The sequence below is a fragment of the Myotis nattereri genome, assembly GCF_964212035.1.
Source record: "Myotis nattereri genome assembly, chromosome: 11".
NCBI classification, from domain to species: Eukaryota; Metazoa; Chordata; class Mammalia; order Chiroptera; family Vespertilionidae; genus Myotis; species Myotis nattereri.
In genome coordinates, this window is record NC_138086.1 from 8,518,305 (window position 1) to 8,544,293 (window position 25,989).

At 35.6% G+C, this 25,989-nt stretch overlaps 1 protein-coding gene across 2 annotated transcripts in view; it reads left to right on the forward strand.

Annotated features, from left to right (window-relative positions):
- The window catches only part of FOXP2 (forkhead box P2), a 689,501-nt gene that overhangs the window by 230,753 nt on the left and 432,759 nt on the right, over positions 1–25,989 (forward strand). For both annotated transcript variants that reach the window (XM_081102058.1, XM_081102059.1), the window contains one exon: positions 13,140–13,230. The gene's annotated coding sequence lies outside the window, so the exon portion shown is untranslated. The remainder of the gene's footprint in view (positions 1–13,139; positions 13,231–25,989) is intronic.

Here is a 25,989-nt window from a genome sequence, read left to right on the forward strand (position 1 = left end):
AACGATTGAAATTTCTTTTGAGAGCCAAATTTTTTAAACTTAAACTGTATAGGTAGGTACATTGTTATTAACTTAATTCGGGTACTCCTAAGGCTTAGGAAGAGCCACACTCAAGGGGACAAAGAGCCTCATGTGGCTCGCGAGCCGCAGTTTGCCGACCATGGAGCTATGTGTTCTCAACCTTGGGTGGAACCAGAAGCTTTTTCAAGATAACCGATCAGCGTCCCGAGCTTTCCAGGGCTTCTGCTGAGTCCAGTGATCCCTTTCCCAGGTTAGACTGACAAACCCTCATAGTCAGGCACCTCCCGCTGTGCCACTTTTACTTGATTGCATGTGCTTACCTCTCCCTGCTTCTGTCCCCCACACACAGTCCCCTTAGAGGGGCAATGCTGTGATTTCTTGGGGTGTGAAACTATAGCTTCCCGGTGAAGCAAACAGGCCTCTGCTTCCCAGCTGAATATGCTCAACCATGTCTGACTCTCCCTTGCTCTCTTTTCTTGCAATAACTCGCTGATGGTGCTGACAATATTGTTGATATTTTAAACAGGGATACAAAGACAAGAAAATAATAATTTGCAATAAAAATAATTCTGAAAAGGAAAGTATTTTACATTTGTAATGAAATTTAAAATGCTCAATGAAAAAGGAAAAGTAACAGTTAAGGATTGCCTCCTTATTTACCAGTATATACTATTAAGTAAGTATATACTGTTAGTGTAGATAGACTCTTCTTAGTTTATATTTGACACACAAATTACATGATCCTATTGTGCTTATTTCAAAATTTATTTTATATCATTAAATTATGATCCTACTAATATAAATTTCTTAGTGAATTAATACAATTTTTAACATGTATATTTTAAAGCCTCTTGACCTTTCTATTATTGTTCATCACTATCAACAAGAACATGCACTTCAGAATTATGTTCCTCCTCACCAGTAGTAGGGATAAAATTAAGATTGTCCATCAGAGATTACTTCATTTTATAACCAGACCCATATGTTTTCAAAGTAATTATCTTTCATTTGTCCATCCATTTCCAGAGGAATATTTAGAGACCTTACTCTGTGGTAGGTATTTTTCTTGACTGTCTTTTTGTTTTGTTTTTTTTTTGTTTTTGTTTTTTTTTGTTACAATAGCTTAACCACATGCATGGCCTGAGGACAAGGACTGCTTCTGTGTTCAAATTTTTAAAAGAAAGAAAAGAAAAGAAAGAGAAAATATTCTTACCAGTCTGAATGCCAAGAAAGATAATTTGTAAAATTGAATTTCCTGATTGTATTTGAAAGTCAACCAGAAATTCCACTTATTTTTAAAATAATGCAGTGGAAAAGCTCAGTAAATTTTCAAATTGCTACTTACTTGTCTAGAAAGTAAATCAAATTTAATTGTATTCTGCTAAGTAAAAGTTTTCATTATACAGTAAAAAATTGCTAGCTCATCTAGAGTACTTCATATTTCTGTAATTGACTCATGACAAATTAATATCCTCATTCTATGATGTAACATGGACCCATACAGATAATAACTGTAACAATTCTTTATCCATGTATAAAGTATGTGTATTTAAATACATTATATGATTTTTTATACACATAAACCAAATGAAAACTATTTGTTTATGCTTTAAAAACACATTGTATCTAGATATCACAATACATTTTTATTTATCCAATAATTTTATGGACATTTTCCAAGTAAAAATAAATAGTAGAGTTGCTAAAATGAATGTCTGAAATAATGGCTACAGCCATGTTAAGAAAGCCTTAGGAGTTTAACTAGGTTTTTCCCTTTTATGTGGGTTCCTAAACTAGATTCTTAAGGATGTAGAAGTTGGAACCCACTGACAAATAACTCCATCAGGCAAGTTCTTTGTAAGGAGGACCAATAGTGGGTCATAGTAATTTAGCACGGTCGAATCACTGATTGAGAAACATTTTCGATAGCTAGGTCAGTGTACTTGCAGAGAGTGTTTTTGTCTCTGATGATGCTTCTGTGGGTCTTCATATTGGCACTCACAAAATGGTCTAAAACATTTGATTTGACATGCAGTGAAGAGTACTTAATTTAAAGATAATTCAAGAAATAGTCTGAGAATGGGGTTTTGAATTTCCTGCTAAAGTTTCAGAAATATGTGTAACTCTTATGAGTACCTTTAGAGCACCTTGTCAATTTGGTTTGGTATCTTAGAAGCTCTTAAACACAATACTTACATACAGTACATTTTCAATAAATGTTGGACTGCTATTATCATTTTGGTGCTAAAAATTAATATAAAAAACCCTTCCTGATTATACTTGAATATATATAATATATTCATATTCTCATCTAAATAAAAGTATATTCAGATTCTCATCTAAATAAAAATATACATAAAACAGTGCATACCTATTAAGTTTGTACCTTCCTCTGTCAATTTTCAAGTTGTCTTTATTTGACTATAAGAAAAGATGATGTTTTGTAAATTTTCTGATGATATATATATATATATATATATATATATATATATAACCCCACTCTATTTTTCAATTATTAAACCAATGATACTGTTGTGAATTTCAACTGACATAAATTTTTCCACTTATTGGCTTTGATAAAAATTTGCCTTATTTTATACTGTATGTTGCTAAAGTATACTAGTACACCATTCTTTAAAAGACAAACCAAACAAAAAACAGAAAGAGGAATTGGCACAATAGATGTATTTATCTATGAAATGGAATATTTTTTAAATTATTTAATGCATTGGGGTCTTTATATGGATTTCATCCTAGAGTTAGAAGACCAGTCACCCATAACATAGAATAAAATAAACTACCACAATCAAATGATTAAGAATTATTGTCAACAATAGATAAACAAACTAACAATGTAAGAGATATCCATCTAATAAAGGATGACTGCTTCTCTTAATGAAGGAAAAAGGAGAAGTTAATGTTTTTATTAAAACGGTCAGCCTGGAACTTGAACAATATTGCATCCTCCTATTGTGTTAGGTATGAGATTGTGTAAGAAAATTCAATCTATCAAAGCATTTTGTTTCTTAAGTCACATAACTATTTGTTTTGCTGTGATAAATATATAGTATAGCTTCTCCACACAAATGAGCTATGTAGATCTGTGAAATAAGCAAAATTAAAGGAAGGCTCAGGCTCAGTACTGTAAAATGGACATACCTCCTCACCTGATCTCAGCTTCCTTGAACCTACCTTCTGTCTGTCTTTTTTTTTTCTTTTTTTTTCTTTTTTTTTTCTGCAATTAAATTGACTTCCGAAGAGAATCTATTAGCTGGATTAGGGTATTGCAATGTAAGTGATTTTTTAAATCATTGTTATGAACATTGCTTAACTCAAGTTATGTTCCATTCAAGAGCTTATCTTAAAAAATTAAATCTATGTGTGTGTGTGTGTGTGTGTGTGTGTGTGTGTATACACACACACTAGGTTAGATGATGGAGGTAGTTCAGTGTGGGTGGAACTTCAGCTGAACAGTCAAATCAAGAAAATGGAAGTATTGCATGAAAAAACTGTGAATATGCAAAAAAACAGGTTTTAATAATTTTAAGTAGTTTTATTATTCATTTAGCATTTATGAAACAAATACTATATCCTGAATGACAGTATGCTAGTGTTAACCTTGAAAAGTTTTTATCAATAGGTAGAGGATACTCTGTATTTCTTAATATATTGTATTGTAGTAGAATCCCAGAGACCTGGTATTAGATTAGAACTATGCATTTGCTAAAAAAGAGATTTGAGGATGGAATCATTTGACAAGTGGTAGAGAAAACATGAAAAATCCATGTCACCCAGGGTTATCAGACTCCTTTTGTAGTTGGGGTAACATATCCCTCAAATGACTGGGAAATCCTGAACTGCCATTTACTAAATCTTTCTTACATAGCTTACAAGATGTTTCTTAAGATTTGGAGTTCTTTACATTGCCTGCATCACATTTGTTATGATTTGAAAGAGATAGACAAAACATCTCCAGCATCAAGAAAGCAGCTGCAGAGTCATTTTCATCTATGTTCATTTTGTCCACTTAATTCTCTAAACACTGTTTACATACTTGAATATGCTTGTTTTGCTGAAAGTAAAACTTTCTTTTCACCAAAAATAAGAAAGCAAAATGGGAAAATATAGAACCAAGGATTTGCTCTGAGGATCATAAATGTTGATCTGCTCTTAAACTTGGTAACTATATTAGTAAAACCAACTATTGGTCAGCATCGGAGGAAGATGAGTTATTCACATTTTATATGAATGAAGCATAAAGGAGGGGATTACCAAAATAGGGAGGGATGAGTAAGAGAATAGAAGAGGAATAAGAAAGAAAGCACATTTAAGTTTGATGCACTTTTTACTATAATGAAGTATGTGAAAGAAAATCAGACCTAACTAGATGTGTTCTGTACAATCTCTGTTGCTTAAGCCCACTTTACTAATTCTAGTAGCATCATTCTTGAATATTTCTTTGCCATTTTCTCCTAATTTAGTCTTATACTATTAGTCAAAAACAACAATAAAACTAGTGTTTTTATGATTTATTTTTATTTAATTTTTAATTTATCTTTATTGTTGAAAGTCACAGACATTCCCTTTTTTCCTTCATTGGCCCCCTCCATCCTACTCCAGCTCTCCCAGACCTTCACCAAACTATTGTCTTTGTCCATAAGATATGCATATCTGCATATAAATTCTTTGGTTAATCTCTTCCTGCCTCCACTTCCCCATTCCCTCTGAGATTCATCAGTCTGTTCAACACTTCCATGTCTCTGGATCTGTTTTGCTTGTCAGTTTATTTTGTTCATTAGATTGCACGTATAAGTGAGATCATGTGATATTTGTCTTTCTCTGACTGGTTTATTTTGTTTAGCATAAAATGTCCCTCAGTGCTGTCTCAAAGAGTAACAGGTCCTTGAGGAACTTCAAGGGACTCAAAGAGAACTTCAAGGGATTTAGTGAGACTTTTAAGGATCTTAGTGAGAATGTCAAAGACATGAAAAAGGATCATTCAGGAATTAAGCATACACCAACTGAAATAAAGGATAATTTACAGGGATTCAACACTAGTGTAGAGGATTCTGATAATAAAATCAACTATTTGAAATATGAGGAAGCAAAAAACACCCAATCAGAAGAGCAAAAAGAAAATATGTAAGGAGCCTCTGGGACAACTTCAAGCATACCCACATTTAAATTATGGGGGTGCTAAAAGGAGAAGAGAGAGAGCAAGATATTGAAAATCTGTTTGAAGAAATAATGACAGAAAATTTCCCTTACCTGGAGAAAGAAATAGACTTATAAGTCCAGGAAGCACAAAGAGTCCTAAACAAGAGGAACCCAAAAAGGACCACACCAAGGCACATCATAATTAAAATGCCAAGAGTTAAAGAAAAATAGATAATTTTAAAAGTGGTAGGAGAAAAGAAGTTAGCTACCTACAAGGGACAGTCCTACCCATAGGACTGTCAACTGATTTCTCAACATAAATTTTGCAGGCCAAAAGGGAGTGGCAAGAAATATTCAAAGTGATGAATAGTAAGGACCTACAATCAAGATTACTCTACCCAGCAAAGCTATCATTTAAAATTGAGGGTCAGATAAAGAGCTTCACAGACAAGAAAAACCTAAAGGAATTCATCACCACCAAATCAGTATTACATGAAATTTTGAAGGGTATTCTTTAAGAAGAAGAAAAAGATAAAAAATATGAACATTGAAATCACAATAAATACATACCTACCAACAAAATGAATTTATAAGTGAAAATAAATAAATAAGAAATCTAATGAACAAAATAAACTGGTGAATAAAATAGAATCAGAAGCATGGAAACATGGAACAAACTGATTAATCTGAAAGGGAAGGGGGGTGGTAGCAGGAAGAGATTAAACAAAGATCTTACCTGCATACATGCATTTGCTGTGGACACAGACAATAGGGTGATGAAGGTCTGTGGCAGGCTGGGAACCCAGTGTAGAGGGGCAATTTTGAGTTTCCTCAAAAAATTAAACATGGAACTGCCATTTGACCCAGTGATCCCACTTCTACGAAAACATCCTAAGAATCTAGAAACACCAATCATAAAGAATATATGCACCCCTTTGTTCATAGCAGCATTATTTGAAATAGCCATTATCTGGAAACAGTTCAAGTGTCTTTCAGTAGATGAGTGGATAACAAAGCTGTGGTACATTTAACAGTGGAATACTATGCAGCTATAAAAAAGAAGGAAATCTTACCTTTTGTGTTGTTTGGATGGACCTGGAGTTTATTGTGCTAAGAGAAATAGGCCAGCCTAGGAAAAAGAGAATTACCATATGATCTCACTTATGTGTGGACGTTAATGAACAAAATTAACTGATGAACAAAAAAGAACCAGAGGCATGGGTACAAGGAACAGACTGAAAGATTTCACAGGGGAGGTGGTTGGGATAAAAGAATGTGAAGGGATGAGCTAAAGAACATATCTTCAGAGCCCATGGACACAGGCAACAGAATGGTAAAGCCAGAGGAGGATGGAGATGGGCAAAAGAGAGGGAAGGAATGTGGGGCATTTGTAATTATGTCAACAATTTAAAAAACTGTATTTAAAATATCAGTGTAATTTTTACTTTTGAATATCAATTACATGTTATGACCTATGTATCAAATCTATTTTATTTATTTCAAAATTTTAGTACATTCCTTCAAATCTTGAAATTAATTAGACTAAGGATTTTGTATTATGCTACTTTCCATTAGAAGTGAATAGATACGTATTTTACAAGTAAGCTTTATATTATGTAATTTTTTTTCTTTTTGTTTTTAAAAAAAACAACTACATGATAGTATTTCTTTTAGAACATATCTCCAGTTTTGTTAACTAGAAGACAGTAGGGTAGCCCTGGCTGGTTCTCTGTGGTTAGAGTGTTGGCCCTCAGACTGAAGGGGTCACAGGTTTGATTCCTGGTCAAGGAAACGTGTCTGGGTTGCAGGTTTGATCCCCTTGATCCCCCTCCCTGTTTGGGGCACATGTGAAAACAAGCAATCAATGTCTCTCTCACATTGATGTTTCTCTCTCTCTCTCTCTCTCTCTCTCTCTCTCTCTCTCTCTCTCTCTCTCTCTCTCTCCCTCTCTCTCTCCCCGGCCCTTCCATTCTCTCTAACAATCAATGGAAAAAATATCAAAATATCCTGGGCTTAGGATTAGCAACACACACACACACACACACACACACACAAAATAGTATGGAAGAATTAGCAAAGAGGTCAAGTAACATATTAGAAAACTTAATATTTTTTTAGTATCAAGAAGTACATAGAAATAGATACATACAACAAAACTAAACCACCTAGCAGTTCATTTTATATAATACCTTTCTTGAAAAAAGATAGGTCAAACTCTTGGTAATATCAATGATGCTTTCCTCATTACCATATTAAAACTTAAATAAATGTGTAAGCCAATTTAAAAGGTCAGAAGAAATTGGGAAAGGGAGTTCTTGTAAATGTGAACTGCATAGAGGTCCTTCTTTTATCCAGAAAGTACTTGACTGTCTTGACTTATATTGGGTGATATATATATATATATATATATATATATATATATATATATCATGTTTCTCAGCAGACTGGGGTATCACCCCTTATATATTTTCAGCAACCAATCAACATATTGGCATGTGTATAGTATATGTAAGAAAATTTTAATTAGCTTCTCTACCACTGGTTTTGCGTTTTCCAGTTGACTTTATTTTCCTTTAATGGCTTAAGTTTTTGTTGTTTTGATAGAGTTTTATTTTGTTGTTGTATAATTAACTGGTCATTTGGTTCTTAAGTGATCATTTGGTATATAATTAAAAGATCATTATGATCATTGTGGTCAGTAATCTCTTTTTTTTATTTCTTGAGCTTTGTTACAAAAATAATACATACTTATATAAATAAAAATTTGTATGTTGAAGTGGTGAAATGTTCTTTATTTTTATAGTTAGTGTCTTGCAATTTCTTTTATATTTAAATTTGACTTTTATTCAAGAAATACATACACAGAGCTAAAAATTCAAATGAAACAAATGCTCATTATAATGAAAAATAACAATTCTCTGCCTTTTACCTTCCCATCCAATCCAGCTATACAGAGGAAACAAACGTTTGGATTTATATTCTTAATTTTAAATTATATGTTTATTTCTATTTCTTCACTTATCAATTTTCAACCTTAATTTTGAGTAATGAAAATGGGAGAGAAAGACATATAAATAAAAACATGACATAATATCTAAGCTAATATATACTACAATAGAGTTCTGCATATGTTTTCTTTGTGTTTATAAAGAACAGGTAAAACATTAGATCTTCTAAAATCGTTTTAAGTCTGTATTGTGTAAGCTTCCATTAGCAATAAACAAGATAGTGTTCATTCATCTTTTTGTATCCTTGTCAACACTGGCAGAATTCAGAAATCAAATTTATGCTATGTTGATAACATAAAGTGATATCTCACTGGTTTTTTAATATGCATTTTTCTGACAACTAATGATTTTTAGCAGTTTAAAATATACTTGACTAGAGGTCTGGTGCATGAAAATTCTTGCACTTGGAGCAGGGAGGGGTGCCTCAGCCCGGCCTGTGCCCTCTCACAGTTCCGGAGTCCTCAGGCGATATCCGAATGATGGCTTAGGCTAATGATGGCAAACCTATGACATGTGTGTCAGAGGTGACACACTCACTCATTTTTTTGGTTAATTTTTCTTTGTTAAATGGCATTTAAATATATAAAATAAATATCAAAAATATAAGTCTTTGTTTTACTATGGTTGCAAATATCAAAATTTCTATATGTGACATGGCACCAGAGTTCAGTTAGGGTTTTTCAAAATGCTGACACACTGAACTCAAAAGGTTCGCCATCACTGGCGTAGGCCCACTCCTAGAGCAGGCCTAAGCCACAGTCTGGCCTCCCTCTGAGGGAGGCAACTGGGCAGGCCGATCAGGGCACAGTGCTGACCGGCAAGTGGCTGGTCCTGCCCTCTCCATTGCCCCTCTGCCACAGCTGGTCACCACTGCCCCGCCCCCATCTCTGTCCCCTCCCTCTGCCTGCTGGCACACGCCTTGGCTGGCCTGCCGCTGCCTGTTTGCCAACCCCACCCGCCGCTGACCAGTTGTTCCACCATTTGGTTGATTTGCAAATTACACTTTTATTATATAGGATACCTCTTCTGGCTTCTCCTGAGAAACTGTATTTTCAGGTTTTGCTCACTTTTCTATTAGCTTCCTCTTAGTATATATTCTAATATTAACTGCTCATTGGTTTTAGTTATTTCCTCAGTTTGCCTATGGAATTTATCTATGCCTGTTCTTCACTGAAAACTTCTTACTTTATGAAGCCACATTAATCAATTTTATCCTTTATTATTTATACTTTTAAAGTCTTATTTCAGAATCATTTTTTTTTTACTTTTAAGTCTCAAAAATAGTCACGTAATTTGTTTTTAAATTAGCTTTGAAAATATAACTCTCATGTTGTCCCAAAGCTCCCTTAAACTCTCCTCATGCTTTTTAATTATTTTTTTCCATTCGCTGCTCCGAAGGAGTTTGTTTTTTTTTTGCTACCTAGTCTTCTAATTTGATCCTCAGCTTCTTCTAGTCTTCTATTGAATCCTTCTAGAGTCTTATTTATTTCAGCTATGTCATTCATCATTTCCAATGGATTCTTATTTATTGTTTCTTTATTTTTATTCTTTTCATGTTGTTATTGCTCTCATTAAGTCCCTTATAAATATTATTATGTTGCTTGTAGTTCTCACTGAGTTGTCTGAGCACCCTTATTACCATTACTTTGAATTCTTCGCCTGACAAAATGCTTGTCTCTGTTTCATTTAGTTCATTTTCTGGTGATTCCTCCCTTTCCTTGGGGGTTGTTCTTTGTCTCCCCATTTTTGTTGTCCTTTTATATTTGTTTTTATGTATCAGATCAAACTGCTATGCCTCCCAGACTTTATAGGGTAGTCTTATGTAATAGGTGCTTTTTGGGACCTAGTGGTGCAGTCTCTTAGATCTCCTGAGCTGAGTGCTCTAGGAAATCCCCTTGCTTGGATTCTCTTGTTGGAGTTTGGTCTTGAATGTCATTGTCCCATTCATGGATGGAATCTCCTCTTAGGCTGACTGACCATGTGGCTCACCCCTGAACACATCACAGGAACTATTGTGGAGATACTGACAGAACAGAAAAAAATACAACACCACTAAACACAAAACAAAAGAAACAAAACAAAAACATACACAGGCCCTTATAGCAACACAAAAGCAATCACCAGAGAAGAGAGAATTAGGAAAGAGAAAAGAGAGCAAGAATGATAGAAGACAAGAAAGAAAGAAAAATACAAGGAGAAAAATAACAAAACAGACAAAAAAGGGGGGAGGAGAAAAAGGAATATGTGTGTGCAGAGCTAAAATAAGGGAAATAAGTATAAAGATTAAGGGAAATAAGGAATGTTTAAAATAAAGGAGGAAGAAAAAATTTTGAAAAGTATAATAGAAAGCAGATAGACCCAAAAAAAGAAAAAGAAAAAAAGATGAGAAAGCAGTAGAAAAAGAAAAGAGAGAAGAAAAGATGAGTAGGAAAAGGGAAGAGAAAAATTAGATATAGGAACAAAATTATAGAAACTAGAATAATAACAAATCAATAAAGCAGATAGATAAAGAAGATAAATAAAAAAGAGGGAAAATAAAGGAAAGAGAAAAGATAAAAAAAGAAAAAGAAAAAAGTGAAGGGGTGTTCCACTTTAAAACTCTTTAATCTTATTGGAATTAAATTTGTATAAGAAGCTAGTTTTATTTTTTGTCATATTCCAAGACAATTGTTCTTTCTCCATACAATGAGTCAACGCCAACCTTTTCTTTTACTTTGTGATATTACCCTTCTATATATAACTCATTGATATGTGGATTTATCTCTGATCTCTATATTTCTGCACCGCACTGGCAACTTAATAGTTGCAATAGTTGATTCCTTCTCTTTACACTTTATTTTTTAATTTTATTTTGATACTGGGGGTCCGGTGCATGAATTCATGCACCAGTGGTGTCCCTTGGCCTGGCCTGTGGGATCGGTCAGAAACTGGCTCTCTGACATCCCCCAAGGGGTCCTGGATTGCGAGAGGGCACAGGCCAGGCTGAGGGACCCCACTGGAACACAATCGGGGCCGGGGAGGGACGCGGGAGGTGGGCCCACCAGGGAGGGACACGGGAGGGCTCCAGGGCATGTCCGGCCCTTCTCACTCAGTCCAAATTGGCTGGACCCCAGCAGCAAGCTAACCTACTGGTTGAAGCATCTGCCCCCTGTTGTTCAGTGCACATGATAGCAAGCGGTTGAGCAGCCTTAGCATATTATGCTTTGATTAGTTGAAAGGATGATCGGACGACTGGACACTTAGCGTATTAGGCTTTTATTATATAGGATGAATGTACCTCTTATGGCATATGCTTTTAAAACTGGTTTTGTGATTATTTTTTAGACATATAATTTATAGAAAAATTAGGAAAATTATATCCATAAATATGGGAATAATTTAGGGAAAGTTACATCCATGAATATGAGGGAAAATAAGCCATATTGAGTTAGGAAATAATTTAAACTGCTACATTTTAATAAGATCTCTGTTTCTTTTGGTTTTATATAGCAGGAATGATATAATTATGGACAATAATTAACACAAAGAAAGTCAATAGTGGAGCCCACTCATGTGCAAAATTTATTTCGTTGAGTGTAGTAGTTAGGTATTTATGAATAAATTGCTGTGATTTCTGACAACATACAAAAAAAAACTACCTAAATTGTGTTTTCAAAAAAAGATAAATATGACAACAGAGGCACTAGACAAAGAATGCTATAATATAATGGAATTTGAATTACCGTAATTTCTGTGTTTGAAATACCTCAATACTATGATTAACTAAAATAATGGTTTTAAGTTATGCTTTGTGGAATATTTAAGGCTTTTTGGAATGCCACCAAATATCTAGGGAAAAAATAGTAGTGAGACTGAGTATTTGGATTTCAGATTCAACTAGAATGCTTGATTTTTATCTGTTTAAATAGTCTACCCTTCAGTAAGATTTTATTGGAAGATAGGGGTTTTAGCCAAAAATGTTTGGAAACCATTTAAATTAAATTAGTGAAATGTCTAAATGTTAAACAAAGATGGCATATGATGGCATTCATCTTTTTATTGCCTATGGCCGATGTTGCTAATTGAACACAATATTCTTTCCTGCTGCAGATTCAGATTTAGTTGCCATACTGCTTTCCATATGGCCACTACCAATCAATCACTATAGGTGTGTGAGTCAAAACCCATTTACATCTATATACTACTAACTCCTATAATTTTATTGGACCTTCAGAACACTTACTTTAGTCTAAGAAAGGTATGATTTGAATCATTAAGTTTAAAGAAGGAAGAGGCAGGGAAAGAGAGTGGTTAAATAGGAAATGGATCTGGAAAATATAAATTCAAATATGTATTAATATGATAATTCTTACATTTTGATTATAAGGAGAAAATGCTCACTACTAATGTTAATTGTGTAAAGACCTACAATGCTCATTAAGTATGGATTTAAAAGGCAATTGAAATCAATCATGTTTTCAGATGATAAACTTGAGACATAAATAATTTCATTATATACATTTAATAATTTTAAATTAAATTTATTGAGATGACATTGGTTAATAAGATCATACACTTTCATGTGTACATTTCTGTGATACATGATCTGTATGTTGCATTGTATGCCCTCTACCCAAAGTCAAATCATCTTCTGTCACCATACATTTAAAATTTTATCACCAAAAATTCAACTTTCCAAGTCAATGTAAGAGTAGGAAATAAAGTCTGCATCTCTTGGAAATGCACCTCATGTTGTCTCCATGGCCCTTAGTTTCTACCAAACAATGGATTTAAAATTCTCCAAATTAAAATGTACAAAAGCATTTCATACATGCTTGAAGGTAATGAATGCATTAACAATTATCTTTATTTGAGGTTGACTATGTTTTATGTTCTATGAAGTCATTGAACTAATTATGACATAAATTTAATTTCATTTTCAAAGCAGTAACAATTATTTGTCTCTATTAACAGGGCTACTCTAATGTGATGCTGGGATTGGATTTACCTAGGATAGCATATCAAGGTTGACCTAGAAGTCTTATAGAAGATCTGGACAAAATAGGTAAGTGGTTTTTTAGCAATAATTCTCTTTTGTTCATTGTGTTGAATTCTGGGTGTGTGTTTTTCTAATTTGTTTTATTCTTTAATATTTTTGTTTAAGTATCTTCACCCAAAGGTTTAAAAAACTTATCAGTGAATGATGTCAAGTACAGCAATAGGAATATTGACCGCGGTGTCTTTTCTTGGGCTTCCCATTTCATTCCTCAGTGTGCTCTCTCTTACTATTAAACTTAGTCTCACTGTTTTTAAAAATCAACATAAATGGATGTAGAATGTGCATTTGGTTTTGAAATATTGAAATTATTAGGCAAGAAAAGCACTTGGAGTATTTTCTGTCACCATTATGCTGGCCTTTTATTCAGATGCTTTATTAAGATTTGGTTGATATTGAGGCTTTGTATTTTATTAAGATTTGGAAATGTCCAAAAATAAAGTGATTGGCAAACTTGAAATATTTTCTGGGGGGAGTATGATTTTTCTTGTGAACTTTTTGAGACCCAGCAAGTCACTCTTTAAAAAGAATTTGTTTCCCTGTCTGGTGTGGCTCAGTTGATTGAGCATTGTCCCATGCACCTAGAGGTCCTTGGTTTGATTCCTGGTTGTGGGCTTGATCCCCAGTAGGGGGTGTGCAGGAGGCAACTGATGGATGGTTCTTTCTCATTGATGTTTCTCTCTCCCTCTCCCTTCTTCTCTCTCTCTCAAAAAAAAAATTAATAAAAATGTATTTTTTTTATAAAAAAGGATTTTTATTTTTTAAAAATTAAATTTATTGGGTGAAAATGGTTACGATTATATAGGTCTAAAATGTACAATTCTATGATACATGATCTGTATATTTCATTGTGTGCCCACTACCCAAAGTCAAATATTTTTCTGTCACTATATATATATATATATATATATATATATATATATATATATATATTTGACCCCCTTTTTCCTTTACTACTCCTCCCACACCCCATTCCTCTGGTAACCAACATAATGTTTTCTGTGTCTATGAGTTCTTATTTGTTTATTTGTTGTTTTCTTTTTAATGTTGCACTTCTTTAAATCTAATGGCAGTTTTCCTTGGTATCTGTGTCAAGTCAGAGAGCTTTAAGTCCATTGTTTGGTCCAAAGCAAGGATCACAAAGAAATGTGTGATGCATTTCCAAGAGATGCAGATTTTATTTCCCATTATTACTTGATATATAATGTTTCTATAATATTAGTGTTTTAGTGTCATCATTGGACTATGGTATCAATCAAGCAATATGTCCTAGGAGGCCAAATATGTAATAATATAATTATAAAAAAAACAAAAATAATTTTGGGCAAGGAGTTTTTATCACTTATCTTCACAGATTTTACTTCTCAAAAGAAAGATACCATGCCGCCCTGGCTTCTTGAGAATATTTTTTCTTGTCCCTCCCACTCCACTCCACCTCAGGTTCATTATCAAGGAGTGTAAGAAGGTCCTCATGATCATCACTGTTCTGCCTACATTGTTCCTCCCTTTTCTAAAATTTCCGTATCTTCCCTGACAGATTTTTATCAATGAGCTTGAATTATAGAGACAAATATTTCTCAAGTAGTTTACCTACTAATTTGCCTGTGTACTTTTTCCTGTTTTGTACCAACTTTATTATTTTGCCAAATATGCAAACGAATTGATTCCATATTTATTTAAGTTTTTAGAGCATGTTGGCATCTTTTTACTTCATTTTAAGCTTTTATTTAAAGTCAGTTTTGTTCTAGCATAGCTTATGGTGTAAGTAAGGCTGACATTATTATCTTTTGTTTAGTATGTGGAGAGACTAAAAGACAGGAAATTTAAATGATTTTGGAAAAGTATAACTTGTTATGATTTTACAATTAATTCTAAACAATTATGTATTAATAGAACCCATGTATGCTAACGCTTAATCTTTTTCTTCTAGGTTATGTACATAATTTATGTTTACTATAGACAATGGTTAGGTGATATAATCTATCTTTGTGAGGCCTTTTAATATTTAAATTTTCATTTTTGGAGTAATAGGACATTTGCTTTAATAATATCGTGGGGGGTGGGGGGGTGGGCGGGGAGGTGGGGGTTAGATTTATTAGCTGGAGTTACCTGACAATAAACATCATGGAACTTTGGAAAACAAATTTAAGAAAATAAATGCTTTTTATAAAATAAAGACACTTCTTCCCAAAAGGGAACATAATTATGATGGAAATTAGTCCTCAAAACTGCTTCTAGAAATTGCTAATTAGACTTTTTCTAGTCCGATGCTTATAATAGCAGTTTTAAAGTATTTTTTAATGAAGACCAACCACATATAGGTGTAAATAATGTATATGCATAATGCCAATGGTTCATCTTAATAGAAAAGTGCATTTTAAAAAAGTGCTTTTTTCTTGGATATATATAGAATTATGAACCCTAGAGCTGGAGGTATTATGATAAGAAAAGAATAAAATTATGTTTAGAAGAAAGACTTGGGAGTCAGGTAGACAAGGGTTTGCATTCCTGCAGTCAGTTGTTAGTTTTTATTTAATAAACTTTGGTTAATTTTAAAAAAATGTACCTCAGTTTTCAAACAGTAGAATGAGGGACAGATGTAACTGTTTGGATTATTGTAAGAAGTTAGCACTTGATACATAGCTATTTTCAACGAATATTAGTTTTCTTCTTCCCTGTCTGTCCCTCTGTTTCCTGACCCCCAAAATCCCTAAAGGGAGTATTAGGTGGGATCTTCCTATTTTCCCACAATTTGTTTTGTATTATCCTCATTCTATCTCTCAGAGCAGGTACATAACCTGCCCTAGGTTATACTTCTAAAATGTGAGCTAAAATGTTTCATAAAACATTACTGAGAATGTGTATATGGGTAAACAAGTAGTTGGGTGAGTGTGTGTGTGTGTGTTCTACTTCATAATATTTGCAATTTTTTGTTTCCATTGTAAGAGTATTAAATCAAATAAAATATTCATTTTAGTTATTTCAATGGAGTAGGAAAAGCTTTATTCACATACTTATAAAGATGTTATTTTTCATAACTAATTTATTAAAAATTAGGCATCATACATGATAAAACATTAGCTCTAATTCTTAAGTTTCTGTAAAGTAAATGAACTATATAGAAAGCTGTTTGGCTGAGGGGTGCTGGGTCAGCGATTCAAATACATGGTGTGCTGACATTCTTGGGAAAAAGCAGAGTAAGCAAGGCTGCAAAGAGAGAGGTTCTGCTATATAGCTGTTGAGAATGCCATCTTGAAAATCAGTTTGCCTCAGATTGAGTTACGGTTGCAAAACAAAACTACCATATGTGAAACTTTGAACAAATAATTTCCACTCTCTAACCCTTAATTTCTGAATCTAGAAAATAGATCTGATAGTATCCACTATACAGAGCTGATCTGAGAACTAAGTGTGTGAATACACATACTGAGCATAGTAAGCATTTTTAAAAAGTTTGTTGTTTCATTCCCTATTGTATTAGTTTCAAAGGTTGACTGTATTATACAGGCCATCAGGCAAATATCCTCTATAACATTCTACTTTGGTCCAATAAATGGAAAAATGAGTTAATTCTGTAAATGTGCTTGTTCTCTGTGTTTTGGTTAGGAAATGTATTAGTTTTCTACTGCTATGAAACATCTTTAAAAGCTTAAAACAAGATACGTTATTATCTCACAGTTTCCACGGGTCAAGAGAAAAGGCAGGGCTTAGCTCAGGGTCTCACAAGACTGCAATGAAATTATGGACTAGACCAGTGATGGCGAACCTATGACTCACGTGTCAGAGGTGACACGTGAACTCATTTATTTGGTTGATTTTTCTTTGTTAAATGGCATTTAAATATATAAAATAAATATAAAAAATATAAATCTTTGTTTTGCTATGGTTGCAAATATCAAAAATTTCTATATGTGACACGGCACCAGAGTTAAGTTAGGGTTTTTCAAAATGCTGACACACCAAGCTCAAAAGTTTTGCCATCACTGGACTAGACTCCATTTTTGTTCGGAGAGCAGGGTCCTCCTCCAAATTCACTTGGTTTGGGCAGAATTTAGTTCATTGTAATTGTAGGATTGCAAACCTCAGTTCCTAGAGGCCCCATGTTTCCCATCCAGGTGGCCCTCTTCATATGCGGTTCATATAGCAACTTGCTTCTTTACCGCCAACCGAAGAGTCTCTATGTTATGCTTGTTATGCTAACAAGATAGAGCCATGTATGTATGTAATGCATGTAGGTATGTAGGTATATATGTATGTGCATGTATATAGAATGTGGATATGGGTATTAACATAATCATTGAAGTGACATCTCATAACATTTTTCATATTCTATTGGTTGGAAGCAAGTCATAGTCCTGAAGTCAAGTCACAAAGAATGGGAGGGTGTGAGCATTGGGGCCACCCTAGAATCTAGGGTGAATTTCTTGATTTAAAATTCATATAACATATTATTTTAGAATTTTAAATTATGTAATATTTGATTAAAGGGAATATTGCCACAGATTGTAAAATTTTATTCCCAGTTAGGCTTTTAGTATAACTCCCAATAGGCCATTTTTCTCTTCCTAATATATGTCCATTATTTAAAGCTGGCTTACCACCAGACTAAAGACAACCTATCCTGAGGTTTAATACTCTCCAAAACCAGACCAACCTAAATATCCAACTGCTTTTCCCCATTATTCTGATACTAGAGGCCCAGTGCATGAAAATTCATGCACTGGATGGGGGGGGGGTCCCTCAGCCAGGCCTTCCACCTCCCACAGTCCAGGAGCCCTCAGGGGCAGGAGGCGACCCAGCAATCAGGGGAAGGCAACGCCCCATCACACTTCTGCTGCTGCCACTGCTGGTTACCTGAGCCTTGGGAGGCCCTGGGAAGCTAGGAAGCTGACATCCAAGGCTTGCCTGTGCCTCGGGCCAGCCCTGGGTGGCTGGGGGGCTGAGGGGACTGGGGGACTCCAGAGGCAGGCGCGAGGAGTGGCTGGGCCTGGTTGGGGGTGGGCCCCGCCTTGCTGTGCACCTGCTGCCCCGGTGTGGCTGAGGGGACTGGGTACCACCATCTTTGAGGGCATGGCAGTCAATTAGCATATTCCCTCCTATTGGCTATGGGCACCGCCATCTTTGCAACAGTGTGAGGGTCAATTAGCATATTCCCTCTTTATTAGATAGGATGTACACCTTGAGCTATATGTCTACATCTTTGCCAATGCACATCCTATTGTTTCTCTTTTTCTATCTCTTCGAAGCACATTTACATTTTTAGCACTTCCATTCCATTTTTCCTGCTTTTTTCCTCCTTTGTACTTAGCCTGGGAATTTAATGCATAGACTCATATTTATATTATGTGTATTCTTTCAAATAACAATATCTTAAGAAATATTCACTAGATAAAAAATACCTTCTTGATTTAGAACAGTGGTCAGTTTGAGAGTCATACTCAGTTTAAGAATCATATTTCTAAAGATGTTCTTCATAAATTATACACTCTTATATTGACTCAGTAATCTGAAGTGCTCCTCAAATAACCCTTAATTACCTTTAAGAATTCATTACCATTTACACATTTAGAATTGATTGCACATGAGAAAAACATGACTAATTGGGGTCCAGAAGGTGGTTGTGGTAGGCAGCCTTTAATGGTACTTAATGATCCTTGTCTCATCGTTTTTATACCATTGTTTTTCCTATAGAATGTGGAAGGAACAAGTGATGGTATGTTATAGAAGATATAAAAACATCTGTTCTTTCTCTCTTGTTTTCCTTCTTCCCCCTCCCACTCTCCCTCTCCTCTCTCTGTCTTATGACTTGTTATGGGGGAGGCTTGCTGCCATGTGCTGAGAACTAAGCCCTCTAACTGACAGGAAGATACTGGCAATAATCTGCAGCTTCCGTAGAAACCCGAAGCTTAAACCATCCAGCAGAACCACTCTCTGATTCTTGATCCTCAAAACTGTGTGAGATAATAAATATTTTTGTTCTAAACTGCTGAGTTTGCATGTAATTTATTATGTGGTGATAGATAATGAATACATTATATAATACTAGAGGCCTGGTGCACAAAATTCATGCATGGGTGGGGTCGCTAGGACTGATTGAGGGATCATGGCAGATCAGGACCAGGCCAGTCAGGGCAGATCAGGACCAGGCCAATCAGTGCTTGAGGGCCCAGGCGGAGTCAGGAGGGGAGATGACTGTCGCTGGGCCAAGAGCGGAAGGAACAGATGCCAGATGCCGATGCTGCCCTCAGCACCCTGCCACCCCACGGTTCCCTGCCTCCCCCTCCTCCTCCCTCAGTGCCACAACACCACCAGGGGCCTGCTGGCCAGGGGAGGGATGGGAAGAGAGGCCAGGAGAGGTTTTGATCCCCAGTTTGGAATGTGCAGGAGGCAGCCAATCAATGATTCTCTATCATCATTGATGTTTCCATCTCTATTTCCCTCTCCAAAATCAATCAAATATATATTTTTAAAATGCAAAGGTTTTAGAAGAAGAAAGGTAGGGCAAGGGAGCTATTGACAGGGGGGCATTTGAGATCTTGCCCACATTTCAAATAGGATAACATAAGGTGGTCCTCAGGGGGTGACAGGTGAGCAGTGGCAGTGGGTGGGACAGGGCACTGCAGGCTGAGGACGAGGCTATAATGACTGGGCATGTCTGTGACAGTGACACCGAGCGTGTGTTAGGGCCATCGCTGGGATCACTCATCCCCAAGAGGTTTTGATTCCAGACGGGAGGAGAAACCCAGAGATCAGCGGGCCTTTCTTGGCCTAGAAGGTGAGGCAGACGGCAGGAGTGGGCTGCCCTGCTCCCCTACAAGTGTAAAGACACAGTAAACATGGATGTCAGTCGGCAGCCAAGTCAATGCCCAGGCAGCCCTGATGGCTGTGTCCTGCCACTCTCTGTCTGTGCTGTGGTGCTATTGGCCAGGGAGGCCGAAGCCATGCCCCCAAGCACACATAGTATATGAAGGGGTGGGCAGGAAACCAGAAGCTGGAAGTTGGAGCTGAGGCTGCCAGGCAGCGCTGCATCCACCATGGAGCTGGACAGGGAGCAGCTGTTGGTGCGACTGGCTTTGGAGTCGGAGGGGCTGCGCTTCCTGCACGTCACCAGTGAGTCCCCATGAGCCCGCGGTGTGCCAGCAGGCCTGGGCGGGGCTTGGGGAGGCCTTTCCCTCCTGGAGCCATTCTTCCCAGGGTGGTAGCATTGGGCTGCTTTTATTTCAGTTTATTTATTACTGGAAAGCAAGCTGCGGGCTTATGGTTCCTGGGATCCCTGGGCCATTGCATGGTCTCCAGGCTTCACTGCGCCCACTCCCGCTCCTCCTGGGTTGAGCATCTGGCCCCTGGTGGTCAGTGCGCATCATAACGACTGGTCGAGCGGTCGTTCTGGCTATATTGGTCATTCCTCCATAATGGTTGCTGGGCTTTTATTATATAGGTCATACTCCTAAAGTTTATTTCCACAGATTTCATCATTGCCCTTGGCTTTTGTACTGAATATATGGTCTGTAAGTAAATGTAATGGGATAGGCATGTATATGTATAAGGTAGCAAGTTAAGTGAATAGGAAATGTGAAATGTTTAGATTTCACCTAAAATACTGATTTTATAGAGAGGCCACTTTTAACCTCTTGTCCATTGATCACATCAATACTGGAGAACAGAGCTTACTTGAGCCTGGGCAGGTGTGGGTGCTGGCCTAGTACTGGTTCTTTTGTAGAAAAGCTGTTCGGAACAGTTAAAAACACTCTTACCTTTACTGAATCTGAGTTTGCAGGATATATTTTACTAACCTATCATGCTAGTTTCCTATTATTTTTCTTTAATGTCTTCACAGAGTTGTAAAGAATAGAGTTACAAGAAAGCATCTTGACATATGTACATATCCAGGGTGTCCCAAAAACACGTAGACACAATTTAACAGATGATTGCTCAACTGATGTTGTTTTCTTTTTGGCCAGACTAACCTTTGAACAAAGAAATTCATCCTAAAATGCTACCAGATGTTTGAAAATGCAGTTGAAGAACAAACACTGCCTTTCTAATTGTTCAAAATGTCCCCCAAAAATGTATACACAGCCTAACAGCTGATAACTCAATTTTAACTACTTTTCAGGTTTAACTGATTTGAAATAATGGGTGAAGCCAGACTAAGCTTTGAGCAAAGGAAATTTATCCACTAGACTTTTTTATGGAGATACATAAAAGATAAAGTTTATGGTACAAAACTGGCAACAGTCTATTAATTGAGGGCTTACAAATACCAAACAAAATGATTTTTGATGTTTGTTATTCCATTGCTTTGCATTATCAGCAGTGCCTGGACCAGAACAGTCATCAGTTTGAAAATAAGCATCGACAAAAACAAAACGAAACAACAACAACAAAAACAACAACAACCAACTATTCATTTCTGTAGATTCTTTTAAATGTTGAAAATGAACTGTATGTTAATGAGCACTGACTTTGTAATCATTCAAAGTGTGTGTACATTTTTTGACACTCTATATGTGGGGTGTTGTGCTTTGAAATGTTGAATTCACTAGGAAAACAACACACTTGATCTCCAGAAAAGGAAGTTGAGAAGTATGTATCTGCAAATAATAGAGCAACACATTTTTGTTATGAATTCTCATTAAGCCATCATTCCATATTTCACTCCTATTTATTTACCATTATGATAGAACCTGGGCAAAAATATGGTTTTATATTTAAAAAGAAAAATATGGACCCTTATCCCTATTAAAAAAAAAGAGAGAGTTTACATTTATAATTTAAAATTTTGGCTTAGAGTGACTCACTAGTAATATTTTTTATACAAGATAGCCAAATATGGGTTTTAACTGGCCTGCTTTTCAGTCCAACTGAACATTAAATACCTTTATAATGGTTTTATTTGCTGGGAAGAGCACCATTATGATAATCTGCTTTTTACAGTCCATATCAAGTATGAACCAACATCACTCATTACAAAGTTTGTGCTCGGGGAAACATTTTCATGGCATCTAACAGTATTGCCCCACACTTCTTGGAATTAGTCTTTAACTATATCATTTTCCAAAATGAGTTATTGCTCAAACTTTCTGATTGTGTTGTGGTTAAAATCTCATCCAGCAGCTACATTTAAACTTCTGTACAAATTTGTAAGGAAAGGTTCACTGGAACTACTTTATATTAATAATTGTATGAAAACATTATAGAAGAAATACTATACAGCTTGAAAGTTTTCCCCCCATATGGAATACAAAGGGTGAATATGAAACCTTATTTTTAACTGTTGGCAATTCAAGTTTTTACTATTGACCTGCTGCTGCTGGAGAACAGAGAACTATTATTGTAGGTGACATGTAAAGTAAAGTTAGGTCTAAGGCTTTAGCTGTCAGCCTTATTAAGAAGCTCTTTTAGTGTTGAACCCAGCACCTGGTATTGTACAACCAATGCATTTGAGAGCTTGAATAGAGCTTTCTTTCTCTTTACTGTGGCTTTAGTAGGCCCTGATCACACTTTCCCTGTTGCTCTGCCTCATCCAACTTTCTAGCTCAAACTCACAGCACAGTAGGTCTAATATAGATTGACACCTTTGCCAGAAGATGGAAACTATGCCTCAGAGTTGCTAATGCTCACTGAACCAATTAATTGAAAATAAAGTAAATAAAATAATTTTTCATATGAGACTTCTGTGAAATCAAATGGAATAATTTCACAGGTTTAATCCTATGAGAAAGGCAAAGCAGTGAAACAGATGTAAACACTTATTATATTTAGTATAACAAATATAAAAATGCTCTTGCTTTGCCCATACAATTAAATGTTAAACACGATTCTCAACTGCCATATTTTTGGTCTTAAATAATGGGTCCTCTGTAAGAAAGTAATATGAGTAAAAACTTTTGAGAATACAATAGTGTGATGATTTTTTTATGTCTTCTGAATAAAATGGAACAGTAGCCTCAGAGAATGTAATAAACAACACAAATGAGTGGTTTTGCCAAACTGCATTCTAGAATTTTAAGGCTGGAAAAATAACAGTAATCCTGAGCCTAATAAAAGGTACTGGTAATCTTGAGTATTTTATTAATTAATTAATTAAGAGTATATGTTCACATGAGAACAGCCTTTTTAGAAACTATTCTGTGACATTTTTTTCCTTCAATACAATACTGTTAAGTTTATATGAAAAACTAGAGGCCCAGTGAATGAAATTTGTGCATGGGTAGGGTCCCTAGTGGCTACTGGTTGCTGACCAGGGCCTCCCTTTACTGGCTGCCAGTCGAACTCCTGAGGGGGCACTTTGCATATTTGGCTTTTATATATATAGATTATAAAATACATATTCTATACTAGTATATATTATAATCCAAAATAATTTGTGGATGGAAAAATGTAAGTTAGAGTAACTTTATCATCTTGAAACCTATGAAATTATGACAACATAATAACATATATTAACATATTTAATGTGTGAAAAGTCTGATGAAGATCTCTTATTTGATCATCCATGTAGGCCAGATTAAATCAGGTTAGAAGTAAATATTATAGAAGAAAAATCAACTAAGGTTTTTTGGTAAAAAAGTTTCTGAATTTGCTAATTAAAGACATTCTTTCTTTTCAACTGTATAAAGAATCATTTATATTAATATTTTCTTCTGCAGTTTTTCTCACGGTTTCTCCAAATTCAAGATACTGTTCATTTACGCTCCTCTTAAATATGTAGTTTGATTCTAAAATTTGATAATACATTTTATTTCTTTCTCAGGTAATGATTAATGCTTACTTTTAGTTATTTAAATACATTTTAAATTTAATCCATTGAATCCATTTTTCTCTCATCTCTAGATACCCAATTGTCCACAATTTCTAACAACTATGAATTAGTTATGCCATAATGATTTCAACTAACTTTGTCATCAGCTAGATGCAAAACATACATTATATTCTTATGTGAACAATGAGCCATTTAAAAGAAATTTTTGACATACTTTTTTGCTCTTTTAAATAGTATTATCAATCAGGAACAGCTGAGGTTATTAACCACAAATTTAACCCTTTCTCCCCGTTAGGGCTCAGTCAGTCTCAGGGTCAGCGTGTCTCTGATAGCATGAAGGCTTGAAAAGAATAAACCTGCTTCATGATCTCTTGTGAGTGAACTGAAAGGGAAGTTATCACATTTCCGTTTTCCTCATATAATAAGGCTAAAAGTGTAATTAGCTACACAATATTTATTAAGTAATAAATATGCACTCCACGATGTCCCAGTCAATGATGTCTGAAACATAGGATGGTGGTCACATAACATTCTAATGGAACTGAAAAATTCCTATTGCTTAGTAAAGTCACAGCCATCATAATGTCATACAATAACACATGACTCATGTGTTTCTGGAAATGTTGGTATAAAAAAAACTTGTGGCAGAAACCGGTTTGACTCAGTGGATAGAGCGTTGGCCTGCGGACTGAAAGGTCCCAGGTTCGATTCCGGTCAAGGGCATGTACCTTGGTTGCGGGCACATCCCCAGTAGGAGATGTGCAGGAGGCAGCTGATCGATGTTTCTCTCTCATCGATGTTTCTAACTCTCTATCTCTCTCCCTTCCTCTCTGTAAAAAATCAATAAAATATATTAAAAACAAACAAACAAACAAACAAAAAACTTGTGTTGCCAGTCGTATAAAAGTGTAGCACATTCAATTATGTACAGGACATAATTGATAATGATAATAAGTGACTATGTTACTGGTTCATGTACTTACTTTATTATACTTTTGTCATTGTTTTAAAGTGTTGTCTTTTTACTTATTAAAATATGTGTGCTATAAAATAGTATCCTGTGCTATGCTAGTAGCAGCCTCAGAAGTCTCCTGTTTACCAAGACTCTTAATTGCATCGTTTTCTCTTGGCCTTGATTTAATCTCACATTATGGCCCCGAAGTATACAAAATCCACTGCTATTATTGCCAGTAAGAGACTGCATCAAGTGATTGATCTGGAAACAAAATTAAACGTTACTAAGGACTACAAAGGTGGAAAATCAGTGATGGTTATTGCTCAATTTCACTGTAGCTAAGATCTTGAAGAATAGGAACAAAGTGACAGAGGCTGCGAAAGGATCTGCTTCATCGAAGGCAATGAGACTAACAAAAACTTGAGAAGGCCCATGTCAGACATAAAGTAACTTCTACCGACTTGGATTGAAGACAAGATATCCCTCAAAGCAAGAATTCTTCGGAAATTCTAGGCAAACTGACTGTGGAGGGAAACTACTCGGCAGGGCAAATATTCAATGTGGATGACACCTCCCTATTTCGAAACAAATGTCTAGAAGGACCTTCATCCATAAGGGCGCCAAGTTAAATCCAGGTCTCAGGGCTTTCAAGGACAGGATAACAGTCTTGGGGACAATGTTACAGACTACAGGTGAAATGCAGTGTTCTAGTACAGTGAGAACCCCAGGGTCTTCGAGCACATCAGTAAGCACACACTGCCAGATACTACAGGAGCCATTAGTAGTCACAAGCGACTGAGCTCCTCTTCCAAGATGCCCCCCTGAATTGATATGTCAGTGAAATGAGAAGTACTGTTAGAGAATAACAAGCCTTACAACATTTTGCTTAGGGTTGGTAATGCTCCTGGACATCTCCTTTGTTTACACCAATATCAAAGGGATATTTCTCCCTCCAAAGACTCCTTCTCTTTTTTTTTAATATATTTTATTGATTTTCTACAGCAAGGAAGGGAGAGGGATAGAGAGCTAGAAACATCGATGAGAGAGG